Source organism: Chiloscyllium punctatum, unplaced genomic scaffold (genome assembly GCF_047496795.1).
Source record: "Chiloscyllium punctatum isolate Juve2018m unplaced genomic scaffold, sChiPun1.3 scaffold_1748, whole genome shotgun sequence".
NCBI classification, from domain to species: Eukaryota; Metazoa; Chordata; class Chondrichthyes; order Orectolobiformes; family Hemiscylliidae; genus Chiloscyllium; species Chiloscyllium punctatum.
In genome coordinates this window covers 1-26,343 of record NW_027311482.1, presented here as the reverse complement: position 1 = coordinate 26,343, position 26,343 = coordinate 1, and the positions used below count along the sequence as shown (strand labels likewise).

Below are 26,343 nucleotides of genomic sequence, written 5' to 3'. Positions count from 1 at the left end.
CAGCCTTAGAATTAGAGGGGGTAAATTCAGAACAGAAATGCGGAGACATTTCTTCAGCCAGAGAGTGGTGGGCCTGTAGAATTCATTGCCACGGAGTGCAGTGGAGGCCAGGACGCTAAATGTCTTCAAGGCAGAGATTGATAGATTCTTGTTGTCTCGGGGAATTAAGGGCTACGGGGAGAATGCGGGTTAGTGGAGTTGAAGTGCCCAGCAGCCATGAATGAATGGCGGAGTGGACTCGATGGGCCGAATGGCCTTACTTCCACTCCTATGTCTATTGGTTTTATGATATGCAGGTAGTCCTGCTTGGTAGCTTCACCAGTTTGGCACTTCATTTTTAGGTATGCCTGGTGCTGCTCATGGCATGCCGTCCTTTCCTGTCCATTGTGATGGGTGAGTGCGGGATGTACAAACCCATGAGATTACAGATTGTGCTGGAGTACAGTTCTGCTGCTGTAATGTTATCCCACAGTACCTCAGAGAGATCCAGTTTGAGTTCCTACATCTGTCCCATTTAGCACAGTGATAGTACCACTCAGCACAATGGAGGTTTTTCTCAACTTTCAGGTGAGGCTTTGTCTCCAACAAGACTGTGGGATGGTCGTTCTTACCGATACTGTCATGGACAGATGCATTTGCAGCTGGCAGATTCTTAATGATAAGATCTAGTATGTTTTTCCCTCTTGCTGGTTCCGTTACCACCTGCTGCAAATCCAGTTGAGCAGCTATGTCCTTGAGGACCCGACCAGCTCAGTCAGTCATCCTGCTGCTGAGCTACTCTTGGTAGAAGACATTGAAATCCTGTACTCAGAGTAGGCTTGTCACCATTTTATTGCCTCAGTGCTTCCTCCAAGTGTTGTTCAACATGGCGGAGCACTGATTCATCAGCCGTGGGAGCACGGTACGTGGTACTCAGCAGGAGCCATGAGACTTCCTGGTGTCCAAAGTCAATGCTGAGTACTCCCAAGGCAAATGGTTCCTGTGTGTACACCACTGTGCCATCACCTCTGCCTGGTCTGTCCTGTTGGTGGGACAGGACATATCCAGAGATTTCAGGAGAAAGTGAAGACTGCAGATGCTGGAGATCAGAGTCAAGAGTGTGGTGCTGGAAAAGCACAGCAGGTCAGGCTGATGAAGGGCTTAGGCTCGAAACGTCGATTTTCCTTCTCCTCAGATGCTGCCTGACTTGTTGTGCTTTTCCATCATCACACTCTTGATATCTAAGGATGGTTATTGTGGTGTCTGGCCATTATCTGTAAGGGGTTACTCTGTGAGTATGACTATGCCAGGCTGTTCCTTGACTAGTCTGTGAGACAACTTGCCAAGTTTTGGCACAAAAAAAAACAGATGTTAGTGAGCAGGATGTTGCAGAGTCGAGAGGGCTGATTCTGTGGTTGTATTTCCTAATGCCTTGTTAAATGCCAAGTGGTCCATCCAGTTTCATTCCTTTGTTGAGACTTTGCAGTGATTAATACAGTGAGTAGCTTGTTGGGCGACTGTCAGGTTGGCAGGAATTTTTTCGCCATTGACAATAGTTCCATGGAGATCAGGAGATTCCTAATTCCAGTTATTTTTTTCTTGAATTCAGATTCCACCATCTGCCGAGCTGGGATTCGAACAAGGACTTCATTTGTACATTTTAATATTCTGGATAAAAGTTAAATACATTAGGTTTGTTCACTCATTTTAAATATCACTAACCCTGGTTTTGTTTCTTTGTAAAACTGTCCATCATCCTGTGTCCATCACCCTGTCTCCTTCATCCTTCCGTCCAACAAGAAGAGCAAGGAGCACATTGAGTTTCTCTGTCACTAAGACTGAGACAATCCGATAGTTGCTTCTGCTGCTTCCCTCCCTCCCACTAGCCCACCGAGACAAACTGCCTCACGTGGTGTTCCTGATTTTTGTCCCAAACTTACATCTTTCTCCAGTCTCTTCTCAAGCCTTATCAGAGCTCATCTTGATCTTTTACTCGTCTCGCTAAATGACAGACATTCCAACTCTGTTTCCTCCTCATCACTCCCCCTCCCCAATTCACAGGTATTGTTCCTTGTTATGTCTGTCTGTCTTTTCTGGTTATGTCCTTCTCATCCATTCTGCAAAAAAACTAACATTTGATCTCGCCGTCGTTTGTAAATCCTGCTCCATCTCCTCTCTCCCTTTCCCTTCTGAATTCCTTGTATTTGGTGTCCCTCAAGGATCTATCCTTGATCCCTCCTGTTTATCACCTACGCACTACCAGGAGGTGACATCGTCCAAAAGCACAGTGTGAGATTTCACATGTACACTGACGATGTCCTGTTCTCCCTCCCCACCATCCCTCTCCTTTGCTCCACTGTTACTCAGTTACCAAACTGCTTATCACATTCTCACTACTCGATTAGCTGCAATTTCCTCCAATGAAACAATGTCATGTTAAACCCATTATTTTCAGTTGCTATTACAAATTCCTTTCCCTTACTGCTCAGCCACTCCCTCTCACTGGGTGCAGTCTGAGGCAGAACTGCACTCTTCACAACATTGCTGTCATATCTGTCACCCCAAGGTGACCTTCTGATCAGACATCTACGCAATCACAAACACCAAGAATTCCAATCTCTAAAATATTGGTTGTCTCCACCTCACCCCACCTCCATTGCGACTGAAACCCCATACCCGTGTCAGTGTTACCTTAAACTTGATGAATCTGAAATGAACCCTTGATTTCATGACTGACACAGAATCTGCTAGCTTTCAATGTTTTCTGCACAATTACCCCCCCCCCCCCCCCGATCCCTTGTGGTGCAGTTTTCTACAGTTTTCACCATGTAAATAGCACTCTGTTCTCCTATTCTCCCCTCCAAAATGACCGAAATCACTTTTTCCCAAATTATACTTCATCTGACAACTTGTTGCCCCCTTCTCCTGTGCATCTCTCCCTCTTCACAATCCTCTTAGAACTTTACAGTTATGCCGTTTCCAGGAGCCGCCCCCCCCCCTCCCCCATTCTTCTAAACATTTACTGGGAGCACTGGGCAGTGTGAAGCATGCAGAGTTGCTCTGTTCTTTGAGATACTCTATGGGAGGAGTTTGCTGCCCATTGGTCAGCATGGAGGCAACTTGCCCATCGAGCTGCATGAGACTTTCACCCCCCATGTCTTATTGATGAACCACAGCAGCAACACGGAAGGGTAAAAATGAAGCAAATCCTGCTCTACACATCTCACTGACTCTTGTAATATTCAGTCCCATGTGTCAAAGATCTGCCCTGTTCAATCACATGAAATTCCAAGGTGGAAACTCCTAGAAACCCACATAGATTTCCACCTGAACTGACTGCTGACCTCCACAAGGGGTAATGTGTCCAGTCATCCTGGGCCAGGAGGAAGGGATGGTGTGAGTTTCTAACCTGAACTGACAGTGATGGATTTTATAAACTTGTATTACAGGATACTACAGGTGGACATTCAGATGGTAATCTCAGTGATTGTAACACCTAACTCTGATTGAATTAGTCAATTCATCAGGACCTGGATATTTACATTGTGTGTGAGTATTGTATTCCATCTGAATCCCATTTGATGCATAAAAGTTCTCCTTTGAATCTTCCCAAACCTTTAATGTGTGTCCTGTAATCCTTGTATAATGAGCTGATGGGTATAAGGTTTATTATTACAACATGTAACTTTTCTAAACCACTCTTTCACAGCTCCTCTTAATTGCCTTTGCTCCAAGGAGAACAATCTCAGTTTCCCCAAACCCCTGATTCCCCAATGTCTCTTTGTTGTCGAAAAGGCACACATCAGGATTGTGTTTGAACATTCTCCACTTGCCTGCATCAGTGCAGCACCCAACACTATTAACGAAAGTGAACATCCTCAAGGACAAAGCATTGTGCCTGAGTAGTGTCCCATCCACCACCTTCGGCATTCCCTCTTCCCATCCCAGAGACACAGTGGCATCACTGTGTAAAAGGTAAAGGCAGCATTGTCCTGCCAGACCATCGGGCTGCTCTCTCATTAGGGAGGAAACTGGAGGACCTGGAAGAAACCCATGCAGACACTGGGAGAATGTGCAAGGCCCACAGAGACAGTTGACCAAAGCTGGAATCGAACCTGGGGCCCTGGCAGCAGTGTTAATCACTGAGCCACTGTGTCACCCTAAAATTGTAATTTGATTCACAACTACCACTTCCTCTGATAGTTCATTCCTCACACAAACCATTATGTGAAGAAAAATTTAAAAAAAATTCCGAACGCCTTTTTAAAGCTGTTCTGCTGTCACCTTAAAATGTATGTACCCAGTCTTGAATCGTGTCCCTTCCTGGTAAGGACGCCTGTTCACATTACTGATACCAACCCTCCACGATTTGAGAAACGTCTAATAAGGTCACTGCTAAGCCTCCTGCGCGCCAGTGAAAGAAGTCGCAGCCACCCCGCCTCTGCTTATCATTCAAACTATCCATTCCCATCAACATCCTGGTAAATATCTTCTGAATCCGATTCAACTACGTAATGTCCTCCCGATATCAGCACGACCAGAACTGGACACAGAATTCCAGAAAAGGCTTACCCAACATCCAAAATAACGTCCCAACTCTTGTACTTAAAGGTCTGAGCAATGAAGGCAAGTGTGCTAAGCACCTTCTTAACCACCCTGTCTGCATGTGACACAGACTTGAAAGACCCGAACCCCTCGGCCTCTTTGTTCCATATCACTACTCGAGGCCCTGTTTTTAATTAGTGTTTGTTTTATCAATATGTAATATTTTGCATTTATTTCAATCCAAAAATCCAAAAAAAAACCCTGAGCATTAAAGACGGTAGGAGTATACTTCAGAGGGAAATCAGGAGGGCAAAAAGGGGACATGAGATAGCTTTGGCAAATAGGGTTATGAATAATCCCAAGGGTGTTTATAAATACATTAAGAACAAAAGGGTAACTCGAGAGAGAATAGGGCTCCTCAAAGATCAGTAAGGTAGCCTACGCATGGAGCCGCAGGAAATGGGAGCGATACTAACTGAATGTTTTGCATCAGTGTTTACTGTGGAGTAGGACATGGGCAATATAGAAAGTGGGGAAATAGATGTCGACATCTTACAGAGGAGGACGTGCTGGGTGTCTTGTAACCCATAAACTTGGTTAATCCCCAGCACCTGATCAGGTGATCCTGAGAACTCTGGGAAGCTGGAAATGTGATTGCTGGGCCTCTTGCTGAGAGATTTGTATCCTCGATTATCACAGGTGAGATGCTGAAAGACTAGAGGTTGGTTAACGTGGTGCCGCTATTTAAGAAAGGTGGTAAGGACAACCCAGGGGACGATCCACCGGTGAGCCTGACATTGATGCTGGGCAAGTTGTTGGAGGGAATCCTGAGGAACAAGATGCGCATGTATTCTGAAAAGCAAGGACTGATTAGTGATAGTCAGCATGACTGTGCGTGGGAATCATGTCTCTCAAAATTGATTGAGTTATTTGAAGATGTATCAAAGAGGATTGATGAGGGCAGAGAGGTGGACATGATCAATGCAATTCAGTAAGGCGCTCGACAAGGTTCCCCATGGAAGATTGGTTAGCAAGGTTAGATCTCATGGAATACAGGGAGAACTAGCCGTTTGGATACAGTATTGGCTCAAATGTAGAAGTCAGGGTCGTGGTAGAGGGATGTTTTTCAGATTGGAGGCATGTGACCAGTAGAGTGCCGCAAGGATCGGTTCTGGGTCCACTACTTTTCGTCGTTTACATATATATGATTTAGATATGAACATAGGAGGTATAGTTAGTAAGTTTGCAGATGATACCAAAATTGGAGGTATAGTTGACGGTGAAGAGGGTTACCTCAGATTACAACAGGATGTTGTTCAGATGGGTGAGAAGTGGCAGATGGAGTTTAATTCAGATAACTGTGACGTGCTGCATTTTGGAAAAACAAATCTTAACAGGACTGATACACTTCGTGGCAAATTCCTAGATAGTATTGATGAACAAAGATATCTTGCAGTGCAGGTTCATTTTTCATTGAAAGTAGAGTTGCAGGTCGATCGGATATTGAAGAAAGTGTTTGGAATACATTCGTTTATTGATCAGAGCATTGAGTACAGAAGTTGGAAGGTCATGTATAGCACATTGGTTAGGCCTCTTTTAGAGTATTGTGTGCAATTCTGTTCTCCGCCATTCGGAAGGATGTTGTGAAACTTGAAAGGGTTCAAAAAAGATTTAGAAGGATATTGCCAGGGTTGGAGGGCTTGAGCTGCAGGAAGAGAGCAAAAAGGCTGGGGCTTACTTTCCCTGGAGCATCAGAGACTGAGGGATCACCTCCATAGAGGTTTATAAAATCATTAGTAGCATGGATAGGGTAAACAGACAAGGTCTTTTCCCTGAGTAGGAGAGTCCAGAAATAGAGAGCATAGGTTGAGGGTGAGAGGGGAAAGATATAAAAGGGAACTAAGGAGCAACTTTTTCATGCAGAGAGTGGTGCGTGTATGGAATAAGTTGCCAGAAGAAGTGGTGGAGGCTGACAGTTATAGCATTTTAAAGGCATTTGGATACTTGACATGAATAGGAAAGATTTAGAGGCATATGGCCCAGGTGCTGGCAAGAGGGATAAGATTAGGTTCAGATATCTGGTCGGCATGGACAGATTTGACCAAAGGTTCTGTTTAGTGCTGTTCATCTGTGACTCACAGCTCGGTAGGTTTCAGTCTCTTCAAAGATAAATCTTCGTCTGTTTTATTTTAGTAGAGCTACAACATTCAGTAGGGCGACGGTTTATTTCTTTAAATACACATCTTATACTTTGATTAAGTTTTTAAATACAAAATATTGGTCCTAATTTATTCTCGAGTCGTGTGTTGTAAAGCTGTAAGACTGTGTGCCTTTTTCTGAGTCTGTGGACTGTTCAGGTGCGGAGATGGCCATTTGTACAGTGATGTGCTCTTCCAGTTGGACATAGGAGATTAAGGAAAGTTTCAATGATCCTGATTGTCTGCAGGAAGTGAGGATGCAAATCCTGTAGGATTTCATGGATCAGATGGAGCGATGGTTAAAGGTAATGAAGAATTTACAGGAGCCGGGGGGTGTGATAGGTGGCAGTATCAGAAAGGTAGGAAAACTGCCGATCCAGTCAGGTAGATGGGTTTCCTCTCGGAAAGGGAGGAGTTGAGGGCAAGTAGTGCAGGAGTGTCCTGTGGTTATTTCCATCTCAAACAAGTGTACTATTTTGGGAAGCGTCAGGGGTCACAGACTCTCAGGGGAATATCGCACTGACAGCCAAGTTACGAGTGTAATGTGAGGTATATCAGGTTCCACGCGATCGATGGTGATAGGGGGCTCTCTAGTCTGCAGCACAGACTGTAGTTTCTGTAGCTAACAGTGAGACATCAGAATGGGGTGGTGCCTCCTTACTGTCTGAGTGAAGGATGGCTCCGAGGGTGCAGAATATTCTGAAAGGGGAGAATGATCAGTGGGAGGTCGCTGTACACTGGTACCAATGACATAAGTGGGAATAGCAGGGTAGAGCAGATGAATGCGTGGCCAAGGATCTGATACAGGGGAGAAGGATTCACGTTTTTGGATCATTGGAATCTCTGCTGGGGTAGAATTGACGTGCATAAAAAAGATGGATTAGACCTGAATTGGAAGGTGTCTAATATCCAAGCAGGGAGATTTGCTAGTGCTACTCGGGAGACATTAAACCAGTGAGGGCATGTGGGTAAGCCTAAAGAGATAGTGAGAAAGGAGGTAAGTCTGAGGCGGGTACAGTTGAGAAGTTAGACAGGCAAGGGCAAGGTACAGAATGAGGTAGGACTGACAAGGTACAATAGATAATAGGTGCAGGAATAGGCCATTCTGCCCTTTTGAGTCAGCACCACCATTCATTATGATCATGGCTGATTATCCACAATTAGTATCCTGTTCCTGTCTTATCTCCGTAACACTTGATTCCATTACCTTTTAACAGCTCTATCCATCTCTTTCTTGAAAGTATCCAGAGACTTGGCCTCCACTGCCTTCTGGGGCAGAGCATTCCATAAACCCACTACTCTCTGGGTGAAGACATTTCTCCTCAACTCTGTTCTAAATGGCCTCTCCCTTATTGTTAAAGTGTGTCCTCTGGTTCTGGACTCACCCATCCGTTGAAACATGCTTCCTGCCTCCAGAATGTCCAACCCTTTAATAATCTTGGGGGTCTCAATCAGATCCCCTCTCAGACTTCTAAACTCGAGTGTATACAAGCTCAGTCACTCCAATCTTTCAACGTATGATCATACCGCCATTCCGGGAATTGACCTTGTGACCCTACCCAACACTCCCTCAATAGCCACAATGCTCTTCCTCAAATGTGGAGACCAAAACTGTACGCAATACTCCAGGTGCGGTCTTAACAGGGCCCTGTACAGCTGCAGAAGTACCTCTTTGCTCCTATACTCAATTCCTCTTGATATGAGGGCCAGCATGCAGTGAGCTTTCTTCACTACCTGCTGTACCTACATGCTTGCTTTCATTGACTGATGTACAAGAATACATATATCTCGGTGTACTTCTTCTTTACCAAACATGACTCCTTTTAGATAGTAATCTGCCTTCCTGTTCTTGCTTCCAAAGTGGATAACCACACATTTATCCACATTAAACTGCATCTGCTATGCATCCGTCCACTCGCCTAGCCTGTCCAAGTTAACCTGTATTCTCATAACATCCTCCTCACACTTCACCCTGCCACCCAGCTTTGTGTCATCAGCAAATTTGCTAATATTACTTTTAATATGTTCATCTATATTATTAATGTATATTGTAAACAGCTGCGGTCCCAGCACCGAACCTTGTCATACCCCACTAGTCACTGCCTGCCATTCCAAAAGGAAACGTTTATCACTACTCTTTGCTTCCTGTCAGCCAGCCGATTTTCAATCACAGTCAATATATTCCCCTTTGTAAATCCATGCTGACTCTGACGAATCCTATTACTGCTATCCAAAGGAGCCATACTTTCATATCTTATAATTGACTCCAGCATCTTTCTCACCACTGACATCAAGCTAACCGGTCTATAATTCCTTGTTTTCTCTATCCCACCTTTCTTGAAAAGTGGGACAACATTAGCCACCCTGCAATCTGACTCTACGTCTCCTGATTCTGTGTCTCCCCCTTCGCAAGGGACTGAATGTCATCCCTCACCAACAGGGCCATTCCACACCCTCTGCCCATCAGTCTGTCCTTTTGATAGCACTGCACTGCAGTTATTTCAATGCAAGAGGTTTGACAGGGAAAGCAGATGAGCTTAAGATAAGGTTTTGAACAAGGGACTGGGATATAGTAGGTACTACAGAAACGTGGCTTAGTTTGGACAGGACAGGTAGCTTAATGTTCCAGGGAAGAGATGTAAGAGAGTAGTTGGATTGGTGTTTTTGATTAGGGATAACATTGTTGTGCTTATGGAAGATATTCATGGGAGTTCGCCCGTTGAAATTACTTGGGTGGAACTGGGAAATAAGGACAGGATGATCACCTTATTGAGGTTGTCTGTGTGGGTTTCACCCGAGTGCTCTGGTTTCCTCCCAAGGTTCAAAGATGTGCAGATTGGGTGGATAATCCAGGCTGAATTGCCGATATTGTTCAGGTATGTGCAGGTTGGGTGGATTGGCCATGTGAAATTGCCCATAGTTTTCAGGGATGTGCAGGCTAGGTGGATTGGCCATGAGAAATGCAGCGTTACAGGGGTAAGATAAAAGGCTCTGAGGGTCAGTGTGGATGTGATGGGCCGAATGCCCTGTTTCCACACTTGGGATTCTCTGACGATAATTCAACTAGTTTTAAAATAGTTGCAGAAAATAATAGACCAGATCTAAAAGTTGGTGTTCAAAATTGGACAATGATGAATTACGACGGTACAAGGCGAGAACTTTCAATTTTTTTTGCAACCCCCAGGTGAAGGGACGGCTGGAAAGTGGGAACATAAGAACAGAAGGAATAGGAGCAGGAGTAGGCCATCTGGCCCCTCGAGCCTGCACTACCATTCAATAAGATCAGGGCTGATCTTTTCATGGCCTCCGCTCCACATTCCTGCTCTCTCACCATAACCCTTAATTCCTTTGCTGTTTGCAAATCTACATTTTGCCTTAAAGACATTCAAGTTGATAATGTCAACTGCTACACTCAACAGGGAATTCCACAGATTCATAACCCTTTCACTGAAGAGGTTCCTCCTCAACTCTGTCCTAAATCAGATAACCTCTTATTTTGACGTCATGCTGTCTAGGTTGACCCGCCCCCTAATGGAAATAACCTCCCTGCTTCTATCTTATCTATTCCCTTCTTCATTTTATTTTTTCCAATACAGCCTCCCATTCTTCTAAATTCCAACAAGTATAGTCCCAGTGTATTCAGTCTCTCCACATAGAACAACCCTCTCAACTCCCGACTCAAACTAGTGACCCTCCTCTGCACCCCTTTCAGTGTCAGTACATTATTGCTGAAGTAAGGAGACCAAACCTGTACACAGTACTCCAGGTGTGGCCTCACCAGCATCCTGTACAGCTGCAGCATAACCATCCCTCTAGCAAGGAAGGACAATAGACTCTTCACCATCTCTTTTAGTCCCCTGGGATGCATTCCATTACGACCAGGAGACCCATGTACCTTTGGGCTGTTATCTTTCCCAACACTACCTCTTTACTGAGAATGACAGTTTCCATGTCCTCATTTGCCATTGACTCCATAGGCCTGTGAAAATGAGACAACAAGAGTACATAGACAGTCTGTTCCTGTTACGGCCAAGTCTGGTAGATGTAGAGAATGCTGTGTGTCTAGAGAAATTGACGGTCTGGTCAAAAGGATGATGGAGGGAGATGGCACGGACAGACAGCTGAGTTTGAGTGAATCCCTCTGACTATACGGGCAGTAGGAGTACACTTGAAAGAAAACGGGAGGGCAAAAAGGATACATGAGATAGCTTTGGGGGGAAAGAGGTTTAAGGACAATCCAAAGAGATTCTACAAAACACTTAAGGACGAAAGAGTAACCAGGCAGAGAGTACGGACCCTCAAAGATCAACAAGGCTGTCTCTGGAACCACAGAAGGTGAGAGAGCTACTATCTGAGGATTTCATGTCAGCTTTTACTGAAAGAGAATATGGAAGCTAGAGACTTTGGAGAAATAAATAGTAATAACTTGACAACTATCCATATTAGAGGAGGTTGTACTGGATGTCTTATACATAAAGCTGAGTAAATCTGTGGGAACTGATCAGGTGTATCCCAAATCTTTGTGGGAAGTTACGGAAGTGATTGCCGTGCCCCTCGCTTAGATATTTCTATCACCGACAGCCACAGGTGAGGTGCTGCAAGACAGGCGCCATTATTTGAGAAAGGTGATGAGGAAAGGCCAGGGAACAATACACTGGTGAGCCTAAAGTTAGTGGCAGACAAGGTGTTGGAAGGAATTCTGAAGGACAGGTTTATATGTAATTGGAAAGGCATGAAGTGATTAGGGATAGTCAGCATGGCTTTGTCCATAAATCACTAACTTGGACTTCAGAAAGACTTTCAAAAAGGTTCCACATAACAGCCTGGTTAGCAAGTTAGACACCATGGGATACAGAGAGAACCAGCTATTTGGATACAAATTGGCTGGAAGGTTGGAGACGGAGGATAGTGCTTTTCGGACTGGAGGCCTGTGATGAGCAATATGGTGTAAGGATCAGTGCTGGGTCCACTACTTTTCATCATTTATATCGATGATTTCTTTGTCAATATATGAGGTATAGATCGTCGGTTTACAGTGGACTTCAAAATTGGAGGCGCACTGGACAGCGAAGGTGACCTCAGAGTACAATGGGACTTCAATCAAATGGGCTGAGGTGTGTCAGATCGTTTTTATTTCAGATAAATGTGAGGTGCTCCATTTTGGAAAAGCAAATTAGGGCAGGAATTATATACTTAATGGGAAGCTCCTGGGGAGTGATGCTGAACAAAGAGACCTTGGAGTTCAGGTTCATAGTTCCTTGAAAGCGGAAGCATAGACAGGGTAGTGAAGGTGTTTGGTGTACTTGCCTTTACTGGTCAGAGCATTGAGTAGTGGAGTTGGGACGTCATTTTGCGGCTGCACAGCACATTGATTCAGCCACTTCTGGAATTCTGCTTTCAGTCCTGGTCTCTCTGCTATCAGAATGATATTGTGAAACATGAAAGGGCTCGGAAAAGATCCACAAAGATGTTGTCAGGGTTGAGGGTTTGAGCTATATAGGTAGAGGGTGAATAGGCTGGGGCTGTTTTCCCTGGAGCATCAGATACAATTGTGAGGGGCATGGATAGGGTGAAATCCCAGGGTCTTATTCCCAGGATATGTGAGTCCAATGCTTGGGGGCACAAGCTTCAGGTGTGAGGGAAAAGATTTAAAAGGGATCTAAGGGGCAATGTTTTCAGCTGAACATCGTATGTGTATGTAATGAGCTGCTAAAAGAAGTGTGGATGCTGGTACAATTACCAAATTATGCTTTTGAGATGTTGTACGTGATTAGCAAAGGTTTAGATGAATATAGGCCAAGAGCTGGCATATGGGATGAGATTAATTTAGGATATCTGGTTGGCATGGACAAGTTGGATCGAAGGTTCTGTTTCTCTGCTGTACATCTTTATGGCACTACTAAAATTAGGATGGGTATCTCTTTTATGGAGAGTTAGCAGAAGGTCAGATAATTCTCCTTGGAGTTGAGAAGGCTAGGCAGTGATTTTGACCAGGAGCAGACTTGAATCCAGTATATTTAATTTACAGAGAGACAGAGGGAGAAATTATTAACGTCACAATTTTTAGTAACTACCTTCAGGTAACTGGCAAATAATGCAGGTTAAAAATGCGAAGATTATTTTACTCACTATGTTCTGAGCATCTGGAACAGTTTGACCGACAGCTGGATGCAGATTCAGTAGTTATTGTCAAAATAAATTTGGGATTTAACTTTTTTAATGAAGGATTTGGAGGGCTACAGGCAAATGGGAGGTGAGATGGGATAGACTGGCACCATCTCCAGAGGGAGAGAGTACAGCCCCAATGGGCTGAATAGCCCCAAACCCCTGTGCTTTGTGTTACTGCACCATTCACTGTGAATGATGAAGCTCATCCCAGGGCAGAGTCATAGACACCTACAGCATGGAATTAGACTCTTTGGTCAAACTGGTCCATGCCGACCAGATATCCCAACCTAATCTAGTCCCATTTGCCAACACTTGGCACATATCCCTCTACAAACTTCCTATTCACATACCCATCCAGATGCCAAGTGGTGTAATTGTACCAGCCTCCACCACTTCCCTGAACGGAAGATTCCATACACGCACCAATCTCAGTGTGAAAAAAGTTGCATCTAGGGTCCCTTTTAAATCTTTCCCCTCTCACCTTAAATCTACACCTTCTCCTTCTAGACTTCCCCACCCCAGGGAAAAGTCCTTGTCTATTTTTCCCATCTATACTCCTCATGATTTTATAAAGCTCTCTCCCCTCAGCATCCGATGCTCTTGAGAGGAGCCTGTCACAATGGGTTTCGGGTGATTGACAGCAGCTTCAGACCAATAGGAGAATTGGCGTGATCCTCCAGCCAATGGGAGTGAATTGGGGTGTGTCCAGCAGGCCAACACGTGGCCATGATCTGTGCAGGCGCAGTGTCACGGTGAGGGGGACCTAGTGAGTGTGAAGGGAGTGGGAGAGTCTGCAAAGTCTGGGGAAGAAAAGGAGCGATTGTGGACTAGGAGGGTTTATAAATGCACGGTTTTAGGCTGCTAGACCTGAATTAGAAATTCCTGGTAAATTAGAACCAAAAGAACTGCGGATGCTGTCAATCTCACACAACAACCAAAAGGGACTGGTAAAGCTCAGCAGGTCTGGCAGCATCTGTGAAGAGAAATCAGAGTTAAAACTTTGGTCAGCTGACCCTTCCTCAGAACAGATGTTACTGAAAAGAAATGTCGGTTTATATGGAGAAGGTAGGGGTTAAGGAGTAAATGATAGGTGGTGATAGAGTCCAAAGAGATGGGAGCAATTGGACAAAGGAGTGGATAATGATCTGGCTGGGGGAGGGTGAATAGCTGTTTATGGGGACTGTTAGTGACTAACCATAGTTAATGTGTAATGGTAGGCTGTAATAACAAGGCCTGGCATGTGGGTTAAGAGGCTAGGGCACTAGGACATTGGAGAGTTCAGGACCTAAAATTATTGAATTTGATACTGGGGCTCGAGCGGTGCAGGGTCCCCAAGTAGAAGATGAGGTGTTGTCTTCCAGCTTGCGTTAACGTGTGGCGCTGGAAAAGCACAGCAGATCAGGCAGCATCTCAGGAGCAAGAGAATCAACGTTTTGGGCATATTCCTTTCATCAGGAATGCCGGGATTAGAGGGGGAGGGGGAGTAGTAAGAGGGCTGAGAGATAAATAAGAGAGATATGTGGGGTTGGTGAGAAGGGAGCTAGGAGGGCAATAGGTAGATGTAGGTGGATGGTAATGGAGAGAGGGTGGAGTGGATAATTGGAAAGGAAGATATGGGACAGCTCAAGAGGGTGGTGTCGAGTTGGAGGGTTGGACCTGCGATAAGGCAGGGGAAGGGAGATGAGGAAACCTTGATTCTGTGGTTAAAAGGTCCCAATGTGGAAGATGAGGTTTTCTTCCTCCAGACGTCGGGTGGCTGGGATTTGGTGGTGGATGTGGCCCAGGACTTGCATGTCCTTGGCGGAGTGGGTGGGGAAGTTGAAGTGGTCGGCCACAGGATGGTGGGGTTGGTTGGTGCATGTGTCCCAGAAATGTTCCCTGAAACATTCCGCAAGTTGGTGTCCTGACTCCCCAGTGGACAAGAGGCCACATCGAAAGCAAAGGCCATAATAGGTGGGGTGTTTGGATGTGCAGGAAAATCTCTGCTGGATGTGGAAGGGTCCTTTGGAGGTGAGGGGGGAGGTGTGGGCACAGGTTTTACACTTCTTACATTGACAAATGAAGGTGCTGGGAGTGGAGGGTGGGTTAGTGGGGAGCATGGATCTGACTAGGAATTCACAGGGAATGGTCTCTGTGGAATGCTGAAACGAATGGAGAGGGAAATATATTTGGTGGGATCTGATTGTAGGTGGTGGAAATGGTGGAGGATGATGTGTTGTATCTGGGTGGAAGGTGAGGACTGGGAGGTCTATCCTTGTTGCAGTTGGAGAGGTGTGGTTCAATGGCAGAGGTGTGGGAAGTGGTGGAGATACACTGGAGAGTATTGTTGACCACATGGAAGGGGAAATTGCAGTCCTTGAAATATGGGGTGTTCTAGAGTGTTCTGCCAGCTTGCATCAAGCTTCACTGGAACACTGCAGTAAGTATGAAACAGAGATGTTGGACAGGGAACAGACTCGTGTGTTAAAGTGATAGGCAACTGGAAGTTCAGGGTCTGTTTTGCAGCAGAATGTAGATCATCAGCTGCCATTTCCAGCACCTCCACTGAGATGCCGCCAGACGCAGGTTCCTGTCCCCTCCATTAACAGCTATGCACCCTCCCAGCCAGATTGTTATCCACTCCTTTGTCTTTCCAAATGTTCCTGTCTCTCTTTGGGCTCTGTCCCCACCTATTATTTACTCTTTAATCCCTATCTCCTGCAGTCCAAAGATATGCAGGTTAGGTGAATTGGCCCAGCTAAATTTCTCGTAGTGTTCAGGGATGTATAGGTTAGGTGCATTAGTCAGGGGAAATGTCGAAGAATAGGGTCAGGGAATGGGTTTGGTTGAGAAACTCTTCAGAGAGTGGGTGTGGACTTGTTGGGCCAAAAGGTCTGTTACCACACATAGGGATTCTATTTTTCCTAACTTCCGTCGGTTCTGAGGGAGGGTCATTATACCTAGAATGAGCCTTGGTATGTGCAGGAGGAGGAAACGGGAAATGGGAGTTGGATCCAGTTTAGATTGGGAGGGTTTAATTTCACTCTGTACAGGTAGTTAGGCCTGAATTAGAAACTCTTGGTCCCATGTTTACAGCAAATGGGAAAACGGCTGTGGGCCTCAGTCAGTGATAGGCCCTGGGTTATGGTCGCCATCTTTACTTGGGGCAAGGTACAGCGAGGCACATGGACATGTCCTCTTCCTGGGTGGGGAAGGGGTGATTTGAAGAGGAACATTTACACATCAAACACATACCAAGAGAAGTGTTTGCTTTCACTATTCATCTTGCATTGACTGTGAGCTTTGTTTTCTGAATTCATTTTACAGGATATTAATTGAGAATAATTGAGACAGGGATCTCAAAAGCAATTTTCTATAATCAGCAGGGTCATCAGAATCTGAATACCATTGACATTTAACTGTGGAAAGGGGAAAGGTTTGTCTGTTCTGTCTGTGGGAAAGTATCTTTTATTTTCGAGCAAAAATCAGAAAGATATTCAAATTTGTGGTTGGATCACCCTTTGGGTTTGTGCTCTATTCTGGGCCCTGCAGCTGTGGAAGGTGATATTGCCCTGAGAGGGAGCACAGATTTATCCAAATTACACCTTGTCTCTTTTTCAGAGATGTCAGATTTTGTCCCAGTCACCCACTTCATGATGTTAGCCTGTAAACTCCTTATTTTCAATTCCCTGCAAACTTCTCATTAAAATTCCTTGTGGACTCAAATTCCAGCACCATTTCAGGTGAAATGTCCCAGGTTCTGACAACTGTCTGTTCATTCAGAAACTGCTGAAGTCCATGTTGACTCTGGGATTACAAAGGGCTGAATTGAAAGATGAGGTGCTGTCCCTGAGCTCCCATTGAGATACATTGGAACAGTACAGGAGGCTGAGGGCAGTGGAGGTGTGAGAAGACCATGAAAATGACAGGGCTGCACTGTGAGGGCTGCTTGGCTCAATGAGTGCGTTTTGGAGTTGGGTGTAAACAGAGGGAGGGGAGACAGGGAGAAGGTGAAGTTCAGCTTCAGTTTTAGTTCAGGCTGTTCAGAAATTCACATGTTCCCAATGGGAACTGCCAAGTTGTAAGTGATACCTGCTAAGTTTACTTTAAAATAGATTCTAAAAGTGTAAAATGTCAGCTTAAGTAAAGATCGGGGCTTTTGATTATAAAGGACATGTTTGAAGTGAAGGAAGGTTGCTAGATCATTTATATTCTCTTAATGGGAGTAACAAGCTGAAACTAGAGAGACGTTGTGACAGGATACCTCAGACCCGTGGTGTGCTCCTCTTGCACAATATGGGAAATAAGGGACGCTTCCAGTGTCTGTGACGGCTATATGTGCAGGAAGAGTGCCCATCTGCAATTACTGGGAAACTGTTTTTCAGACCTGGAGCTGTGAGTGGACTCACTGTTGAGAATCTGCGATACTGAGAATGTTATGGACAGCACGTTTAGTGAGTTAGTAACACTGCAGGTGAGGGTTACACAGGCAGATAGGGAATGAGTGATCATCAGATCAAGTAAAAGGCTCAGGAAGGAAGTGCAGGACAACCCAGTGATCATTCCCCTTCTCAAACAGATATTGTGCAGCGGTTGGGGTTCTATACGAGTGGGGTGGACTCTCTGGGGAAATCAGCAACAGCCAGGTTCATGACACCACAGATAGCTCCGCTGCACAGAACTGGAGGAAGGAGAATGGCAGACCCATAGTGACAGGCGATTCAGTAGTCAGGGCCAGAGACAGGCGCATCTGTGGCCACAGACATAAATCCACGACAGTGGAATTGAACCCAGGTCTATTTATTGATAAGTGCACAGACCAATAAAGGTCAGCGTCCCAAATGCAGCCTTCAGCACTTGGTCACCCTGAAACTCTACTTTCCAGGGACTGTGCACTTGTTCTGAGCCCTTCAGAGGGATTGAAGGGGATAGGGAGAAAACAGGAACAGGGTTGTGTTGTAGATCTACAAAATAACGGTCACCCTCCGCTCTCGGTCTTCCCCCTCTATCTCCCACTTCCCATTGTGTCTCCTCCCAACCGCAGGGAAAAGACCTATCCATGCCCCTACTGATTTTATAAACCTCTTTTCAGTCACCCATCAGCCTCTGACGCTCCAGGGAAAACAGTGTATTCAGTGTCTACCTGTAGCTCAAATTCTCCAACCCTGGCAACATGCTTGTAATACTATTCTGGCCACTTTCAACTTTCACAATATTGTTTTGATAGGAAGAAGACCAGAATTGCACACAATATTCCAAGAGTGGCCTAACAAATGTCCTGTACAGCTGCAATATGTCCTCCCAACTCCTATACTCAGTACTCTGACCAATAAGTGAAAGCATACTAAACACCTTCTTCACTATCCTATCTATCTGCGATTCTGCTTTCAAGGAGCTATGAACCTGCACTCCAAGGTCTCTTTGTTCAGCAGCACTCCCGAGGACCTTACCATTAAGTGTATACATCCTGCTAATATTTGCTTTTCCAAAATGCAGCACCTCACATTTATCTAAATTAACCTCCACCTGCCAGTCCTCAGCACATTCAACCATCTGATCAAGATCCCGTTATACGCTGAGGTAATCCTCTTCACTGTCCACTACTCCTCCAATTTTGGTGTCATCTTACTAACATTACTTCCTATATTCACATCCAAATCATTGATATAAATTATGAAAATTAGTGGATCCAGCGCCGATCCTTTGTGACACCCCACTGGTCTCCAATCTGAAAAGCAACCTTCCACCACCACCCTCTATCTTCTACCTTTGAACAAGTTTGTATCCAAATGGCTAGTTCTCCCTGTATTCCATGAGATCAACCTTGCTAACCAGTCTCCCATGGAGAACCTTGTTGAACCCCTTATTGAAGTCCATGTAGATCATTTCCACTGCTTTGCCCTCATGAATCCTCTTTGTTACTTCAAAAAAAATGACTCAAGGATATGAGACGTGATTTCTCATACACAAAGCCATGATTAATATCCAGGACTTAACTTTGTACATTGGGATCTGTGTCGTTATGCGTGTTAATATTCTGGATAAAGTTCATGTACATCAGGTTTGTGTTAGTGACTGTGTGTTGAGTCTTGTTAATATCACCCACACAGGTAAGTTCCATTTGAAAGGCAGTCCCGATATCCCTAACCCCGCTCCCATCTGCTCTGTCTCCATCCCCACCATAGACAGTAAGTGGGAGGAGCTCATGGAGTTTCCATGTGAGAGAGATTGAGAAAATCTTCCCTTCTATCCACTAGCCCACCACGAAATTGTGTCCTTACCTCTGAACCAGGACAATCGACCTCAGAGTTGAGTAACAGCATCTTTGAAAAGGCTGATTGGAAAACGTGCCCAAGCCACCAGGCCATAATGTCTCCCAGCTGTCCCTGCCTGAGCCTCAACAGAACCTTCCTGTAGTTTCTCCCATTGCTCTCCTGTCAGACTCTCCCATTGCTCACTTTGTCCAGGATCCCCTCCTGCTGCTGCACTGCTCCTGTCCCTCACTGACCTGTCCATCCCCCAGTGTTCTCCACATTCATTCATTGTTTACAATATCCAGCCCTGCCCCCTCCACCCTATTGGACAGCTGCTGCTGTCAATCACCCAGCTTCGTGTGTGATCTGGAGCATGTGCGGCAGGAGGGGAGAACAGTGCACTGGCGCAGTGCTGGCCAATTGTTGGTGTATGTGCAGGGCGGGCCAGTGCCAGGAGGGAGGCTGTGCGTGTGTGGGATTAATCTGTCATTGGCAGTTTCCTCCCTCTGGGAACAGGACCCAGGGAAATGGCCCCTGCCCTGATATCGTGACAAGTGGTCGGCTATCAGTGGGGGGAGCATTTTGCAGAAAGTTATCAGAACTCGGGTGAAGATTCAGGAATATTATGGAAAGGAACACAGAAGGGCCTGTAATTAAAGTTCTAATTTAGTTCATCTTAGTTCAATCAGATATGATTTGGCCAGTATGTACAGGATGGCTTTCATCAGAGGGTCTGTGTGGGGGAAATAAATAAAATGTTCCAGATTGGGGGAAAAAAAATCAGTTTGGTTCTGACCAGGAAGGAAACCTGGGAGGTGGGGATAGGATTCACCAACATCCAGGAGGCTCCGAGTCAGATTCATTGATTTGATTAGATTAGATTTCCTACAGTGTGGAAACAGGCCCTTCGGCCCAACCAATCCACACCAACCCTCGGAAGAGTAACCCACCCAGACCCATTTCCCTCTGACTAATGCACAAAACACTATGGGCAATTTAGCATGGCTAATTCACCTGACCTACGCATCTTTGGACTTTGGGAGGAAACCTTTTTTTGGTTCTTAGTCTGCAGGCAGGAGCTAGGTAGCTGATTTCAAAGAGAAGAGAGAGTGTGTGAGAACTGGTTGTGGAGGAAAAAGGGTGAGGAGATTGGTTTGCATTTCAGTTCACAGAAGAGAGCAATTGTGAGACTGAGATTTAAAGCTTTGGGGGAACAAAGAAACTACAGTTTAATACTATATAATTGTCTTATGAATTTCCATCCTGTGTTAATGGCGGTGACTTGTTTTCTCTGTTGTGTGTACTGAAATGGCGGATTTGTGGATGAGAAATTCAAATTGAACTCCATGTTCAGTTTTGATAGTTACTTGATCCGTGCCGATCTGAATATCATTGGACTTTTCACGTGGAAGGAAAGGTGTGTATTCTGTCCGTGGGCGAATATTTCAAATGTCAGTGTGACTGGAAAAGTACTGAGACACAGCCAAGTCCATGTTAGAGTGGTGACTGTGGAGAGAGAGTTCATTTGTTGTTAAAAGTCTGAAAAAAAAATCATGGCATATTTCCCAGGAACAATTAAGCTGCAGATTTGTTTTGTATGAGGACAATTTTTTAATTAACCATACAACCAGACAGACACAAGGATGCCTGCACCATGGAAAAAATTATGAAAACGGGATTGTAGTAAAGGAATTAATTCTCGATCATGGTCTGTAATCCATTGACATTGTCACGTCGGTTCCAGTGCCATGGGGAGACACTGGAAACGTGATGAGTGCAGTGTAGGTTTCAGTTATTAAACTGGAAAAAGTGCAGAAGAAATTTACAAGAATTTTTGCCAGGGCTCGGGTCTGAGTTATAGGGAGAAGTTGGACACGCGAGGAATTTTTTTTGTTTAGAGCAGAGGAAACAGAGAGGGGAATCTTTTCTGGATGTGTATAAGAACATGAGATGCTGAGGTAAGGTGAATGCACTCAGTCTCTTTCCCAGGGAATCAAGGAGTGGAGGGCATCAGTTTAAGGTCAGAGGAGAAATTATGAAAGGGTACCTGAGGGACAACAGTTCTACACAGAGGGTGGTATGTATATTTGGAATGAGGTGCCAGTGGAAGTGGCTGAGGTGGGTGCATTAACAACATGTAAAAGACATTTGGACAAATACATGGATAGGAAAGGGTCAGAAGCAGACGGGCCAAGTGCAGGGAAATGGGGTTAGCATGGATGGACATTCTGGTTAGCATATGGGCCAGTTTGGGCCAAAGGGCCTGTCTCTGCTGTAGGATTCTGACTCCAAGTATATTTACTATTTCTCCCACTATCTCTGGTAGCACCCTGGGATGTATTCCATCAGGGCAAAGAGACTTGTCTACCTTGCGCTCCATTAGCTTGCCTAGCTTTAACACTTTCGTGATAATTATTGTTCCTTGCTCCTCACCTTCCTCAGTTTCCTTATCAATTACTGGCATGTTCTTCGTATCCTCCACTGTGAAGACTGACTGCTGTGTACTCATATTCCTGAACTCTGCTGGATAGGAATAACTGGGCACAGAACTCTGAGAGGTCTTCTTTGAGTCTTTATTGATGAGACATGGCAGTTACCTGGATAGTGTACATGCAAAACGCCTTCAGGCAGCATCAGGTAACTCCCTGCCTTTCCGATGTATGGCTCCCAAAATATACCTTTGTGGTTTGTGGTTTTCAATGGACGCTGTCTCTCAGTATTATTTCCATGGCAACGGCAGTTTAAAAAGTCGAGTTCAGCTCAACACTTTGTGGTTAAACCACATACCCCTCCCTCACGCCCCTGTGGCTCAGTCAGATATCTGACCGGCACTTCAGTTTCAGTGGGGCTGTCTGTCAGGATTCTGATGTGGAAGATCAGGTATTGGAGTGGGGTGGGCAAAGTTAAAAACCACACATCACCAGGTTATAGTCCAATAGGTTTATTTGGAAGTACAAGCTTTTGGGGTGTGCTATGATTTTGAACTTGATCAGGATTATCTCTATGGTAACAGTTAAGTGCTTCAACAATTACAGAGGCCATATGTTCCCTACACAATAGGTTCCCCTCTAGCAATATAAACAGCTATTCTGGCCCTGGGGATAGCTACTCATCACTTTTCTCCCCCAATCCCATCTAGCTTTCTGTTGATCTTTAAAGTTTTTCTCATCTCCTCGATTCTCCTTGGTCTTTGCCAATTTGAATGCTTTCTATTTCAGTTTGATAAACTCCCTTATTTCTTTAGTCACCTAGGGCAGATTACTCCTTTTCCTACAGTCCTTCCTTTTCACTGATATATACTTTTGCTGAGCAGTTTGAAAAATTCTTTGATATTCCTCCACTGTCTCTCAACTGTCCCACCCTAAAGTCTTTGCTTTCAGTCTACATTAGCCAACTCCTGCCTCATCCTATTGTTTTAGCACAGGAGCGTGGGATTGGATTTAATCTTCCCGCTTTCCAACTGTATTCGAAATTCAACCAGACTTATCACAAGTCTTTTATCAGATTACGAGGTGAGATGATGTTTCCTGGGTGTTTTGGTTTTCATCGCCAGAGACCTTGGCTTTGTAATTAAGTACAGGATAGATATTCACAACAGAGTATTCTGGACGGTGTGAATGTACTACACAGTTTAAAACCATAAATTACCGTCTCCCCTCAGTTTACATGATTTGGAGATGCCGGTGTTGAACTGGGGTGTACAAAGTTAAAAATCACACAACACCAGGTTATAGTCCTTCAGGTTTAATTGGAAGCACACTAGATTTCGGAGCATTGCTCCTTCATCATGATCAAATTAAACCTGTCGGACGATAACTTGTGTGATTATTTAACTCACCTTAGTTTAAAATTGCAAAATCATTATCTCCTACACGCTTCCTCACTATCTAAGTTTGGAACGCTAATCCACCTGACTATCCTGCTTTTTCCGAAAATCTCCTTTGGTGAAGGTGGTGAGTTTTGGATTCAACTTACCAGTTATTACTGTAAGAAGATAAGCCCTGGGCACAGGGGAGGCAACGCAGCCCTTCGAACCAGCTCCACCATTTAATACGGTGATGATTGAGCTCACCTCGGTCTCAGCTGGATTTTCCCACCTGCTCTCTCTCTCTCACCCTTCAACTCATTGCAAATTCAACATCTGTATCTCTTCAGTAAATTTGCTCATTGTCCTGGCATCCACTGCATTTTGAATAGGAAATTTCACAGATTCACAGCACATTGATATAGGTACATTCTTCTTCATGAGAATAGAATAGAAACAGGGTAATCGTCCATAGAGTCCACACCAACCCTATAATCCATCCCATTCAGTCTCACCCATTCCCTGTATTTCCCATAGTTAATGGCTTAACCTGCACAGGCATGGACACTGTGGGAATTTAGCATCGCCAACCTACTTAACCTGCACATCTTTGGACTGTGGGATGAAACTGCAGCACCCAGAGGAAACTTGCACAGACACAGGGAGAACGTGTAAACTCCACACAGTCACCTAAGGCTGGGATCAAATCCAGGTCCCTGACGATGTGAGTCAGCAATGCTAACCATTGAGCCACCTCTGCATAAAATCTGCTCCTCCTATTAACCACCCCACTCCACAGTTGGCTAAATCTATATTCCTTACATCAGAAATCAGGTTGTGGAAGCAGATGTCTCAGTAAAACCCAGTGGCGGTCCATATGTTCTGTGTGTCTGAATGTGGATCCGATACACAACACCCTCCAGTCCACACTTTTCATTCACTTTCCAGAGACGGGGCTCCAGTGGCTTCATGGGGACTACAACTTCCACAATCCCTGAAGCAGGGCCCACACGTGTGTGGGGAAACCTGGCACTGTACATGTACAGAAAGTGGGCCGATTTTGCAGCATGTGCTTTGGGTAAGTATACTTTGCAGAAAGTATTTCACACTGTGATTGGCTGGAGGAGGAATGCATCTGCTCATAGTATTGATCTGTTGAGGGGTCAGTGTCACCACATCCATATAGGACCATCCTCCATCCCCAACTCATTGCAATGATGGGAATCAACTAATGAGGAACGAAGAAGGATCTGACCCATTCTCCCAGCCTGAAGGTTCCTCTTCTGTCCAGGATCTGCCACCTCCCTTTCTGTTTCCGTCTGTTTCATTCTGCTGTTACATTATTGACTTGCAGCAACTGAAGGGAAAGGAAGTGAACCCAGAAAGGGTGCAGAGTCTAACCAGGGACGGGAAGTGGTGGCATGGATCTGTTTATCAGTTACTCCATGAGAATGAGGAGGGTGTACATTAGGGGGTAGCAGAGTCAGAACGGTGGGAGAGAGTAAGTGGGCTGGAGGGTTACAGCTTCGGGGGAAGAAAGGGGAAAAAGATATTCCAGAGAAATTAGAATAGTCAGCTCTGAATTTCTAATCTGTACATATTCCTTTATTCAGGGTGCTAGATGGTGAAGATTTGCAGACTGAAATCTCAAAATCATGTGCAGATTGTGATTAGATTAAACAACATTTGAAGAACCAAAGATGGAGAATCACTCGGCCAAAATCCTGCAACACTCTCTCTCCCAGCGTTGTCGGTCTCTCTGTGCCAAATGGACTGTGAATGGTACAAGACAGCAGTTCACTACCATCTTCTCAATGGTAACGAGAGATGGGGAATAAATGCTGGCTGAGCCAGTGATGCCCATATCCTGGAAACGGTTTCTATCTCTAGTTGCTGAAACCCATTGATGTTCCTGCAGGATGAAGAGGGACGCTGAGTGTATCGTCCAGGAGGCAGCACCATCACATTACCACTTCCTACACCCACACAGTAACACCGCAACATCACTGGAACAAAAGACAGTGAAACCAAAGGAGGACTTAGATATAGTCTTTGAGATAACGTCATGAAAGGGGATTGGAACAGAGCAGGAACAGGAGACTGAGCTGGATGGTCAGCTGTTTCCCATTGAATGGTGGAGCAGGATTGAAAGGCTGAATGGTCTCCTCCTGCTGCTATCTCCCAGGTATGTATATAGCCATGGAGCCCGGGTAGGAAGAAGTGGGCAGGGAATCTCCAGAAGATTGCACTTCCACAACAGTTTTCAGTGATGGATGGTTTGATGGATTTTATTTAACATTTATCTTTAAAACAAGGTTTGTAAATTTTGGTTTTAAAATGTCGTAAAAGCTTTTTGCACAGCAAATAAAATTAAAGAAAATAAATTAAACTGTCTGAATATAACAGTTTTAAAGTTTTCAACCTTTGTAAAACAAAATCCTGTCTGTTCCCAGACACCATCACTTTCCAGTTCCTCAAACTCCAGGGAAATATTCCCTCCTTATCTGAACCTTTGGTTTGATTTAACTGCTTTTCAGTTCTCGTTCTGTGAGCTGTGAAGCGTTCTTTTTCCCTATTTCTCCGACCCAGAAATGTGATCACAGCGACCTTCCCACCATCAAAATCATCATTATGCCATTTTGCTTTTGGTTAACATATAATCACCAGCAGTGCAAAAGTGAGGACTGCAGATGCTGGAAACCAGAGCCTAGATTAGGGTTGTGCTGGAAAAGGCCTCTCGCCAAAACGTTGATTTTCCAGCTCCTTGGATCCTGCCTGATCTGCTGTGCTTTTCCAGCACCACTCTAATCTAGACATATAATTAACAGCAGTAAACCATTGGTGTAACCAAATAAATATTTCCAAACAAAGCCCATTACAGGCCAAGCAAACCATTACAAGTGACAGAGTGAGAAGGGATTAAATCAGAGTTGTGAGGAGGGGGCAGTGGTGGAGATAAAGCACTGTATCCCCTGCGGTGCCCACCTCCATCTAAAGGCATCCAGAGCACTGATGCACACCACATGCTTCTTCTCCAAGGACACCCTGCTGTGTAGCCTTTATCCTCAATCATAGAATAAAATCCTTACAGTGTGGAAGGAGAGCATTGGCCCATCAAACCCCACCGACCATCCGAAGAACATCATGCCCAGAGCACTGTAACACTGCAGTTCCCATGGCTGATCCACCTAGACTGCACAATCCTGGATCCTGTGGTCATTTTAGCACAACTGATCCACCTGACCTGCACATCTTTGGACTGTGGGAAGAAACGAGAGCACCTGGAGGGGACCCACACTATCATGGGGAGAATGTGGGAACTCCACACAGGCCGTTGACCAAGGCTGGACTCCAACCTTGTACCTGATGCTGTGAAGCAGCCGTGCTACAGTCACAATTTAAATCAAAGCAGATG

At 45.0% G+C, this 26,343-nt stretch overlaps 1 long non-coding RNA gene across 1 annotated transcript; it reads left to right on the top strand.

The window, feature by feature from the left end:
• The first annotated feature begins 1,405 nt into the window (after positions 1-1,405).
• Positions 1,406-25,957, top strand: LOC140475519 (uncharacterized). The gene is made up of 4 exons (XR_011960045.1): positions 1,406-1,671; positions 3,429-3,528; positions 23,877-24,006; positions 24,542-25,957. It is a non-coding gene; the product is annotated as an uncharacterized lncRNA (long non-coding RNA).
• Positions 25,958-26,343: the final 386 nt, after the last annotated feature.